Raw genomic sequence first — 1358 nt, 5'->3', positions numbered from 1 at the left:
AAGTTTCTTAACTGGGCAAAAGTTTATCACGACGCGACGCGACGGCCGACGCCACTAGCCCATACAAAGCCCAAACCGCTCTGAGTAATAAGTCGCGGAAACACCACATATTCAGATTAAAAAAAACAGTGCGTGAGAGACACGCGTGAAAAATGTGTGATATTTTTTGACCATGTCCGTGAACGACAAATCCCGGTAGTTTTTTTTATACGGGTCACATAATAATTTATGATGCAATTATTATAATTTTGACGATATACTTACTTATATTACATAGGTATACTTAATATTATAAAGCTGAAGAGTTTGTTTGTTTGAACGCGCTTATCTCAGGAGCTACCTACTGGTCCGATTTGAAATCGGTATTAGGTGTAAATTAGCAACGAACAGATCATGGGCTCGATCTCCGATACAGATCATTGCCCTAGAAAACTAGTCTTAATATCAGATACTAGCTCATAGCTCACAGCTGCTGCTGTCCCGACTATAAGTATTTTTTACGTACTCAGCGTATGGAAAACTATAACCTCCTTTGAGCTTAGTAGGTATACCATTACCAACAGTGGGATACCCTCTATAAGTACCTATAAAAGATTATTATTTTTGTCACGTTTCAGTCACAAAATATCATGCTATTACGATAATTTATCTATCGTGATATTTTTAAATGTAATTATGTATGATCGCAACAGGGTCACGCAAGTCAATCAAATTATTAGTTTATTTTTAAGCTACAAATTAACACGTTTAATTATGTAATTTTCTGTCTGATAATAATTATTATAAGTCGCGATAAAAACTATCACAAAATCTTTTATTTTATTCACAAATATACAAAAAAACTTATCGATATATTAGAAGAATAACGAACGAAATAAATGAATAACGATTTATAGAATTTACATTTAACAAAACGAAAGATAACATAGCTACATAAATAAGCAATAACCATTATTATCACTTAAAACATATTCCAAACTGAATAATTTTTATCAATTAAATGACTAAAAAAAAATTAAAAAACAACCTGGCAGCGGTGGGATTCGAACCCACGCCTCCGAAGAGACTGGTGCCTTAAACCAGCGCCTTAGACCGCTCGGCCACGCTACCCGCATTTATTAATAAATATTTTTTGACTACCTGCTCCTGTACTATAATTTCTTAAAGCCGAATTCCAGTGTGGAAGAATGACAGCGATATATAAGTTGTATAGCGCCATCACTTTCGCAAATTGGAAATAATATGTACTGCTATATGACATCACGGTATCACCCTGCCTTTGTTGTTCTTCAATAATAATTATTAATCCATACTTAATATTATTAATTTATTATAAGATATAAATGCGAAAGTAACTC

The 1358-nt window shown here is 33.6% G+C and overlaps 1 non-coding gene across 1 annotated transcript; it reads right to left on the bottom strand.

Moving 5' to 3' along the window:
- Positions 1–1028: 1028 nt before the first annotated feature.
- Trnal-aag lies at positions 1029–1110 on the bottom strand. Its single transcript has one exon. It is a non-coding gene; the product is annotated as a tRNA-Leu (tRNA).
- Positions 1111–1358: the final 248 nt, after the last annotated feature.

The sequence above is a fragment of the Colias croceus genome, chromosome 23 (assembly GCF_905220415.1).
Source record: "Colias croceus chromosome 23, ilColCroc2.1".
NCBI lineage: Eukaryota > Metazoa > Arthropoda > Insecta > Lepidoptera > Pieridae > Colias > Colias croceus.
Note: the sequence above shows the minus strand (reverse complement) of the source record. Positions and strands in the feature narration are given on the sequence as shown.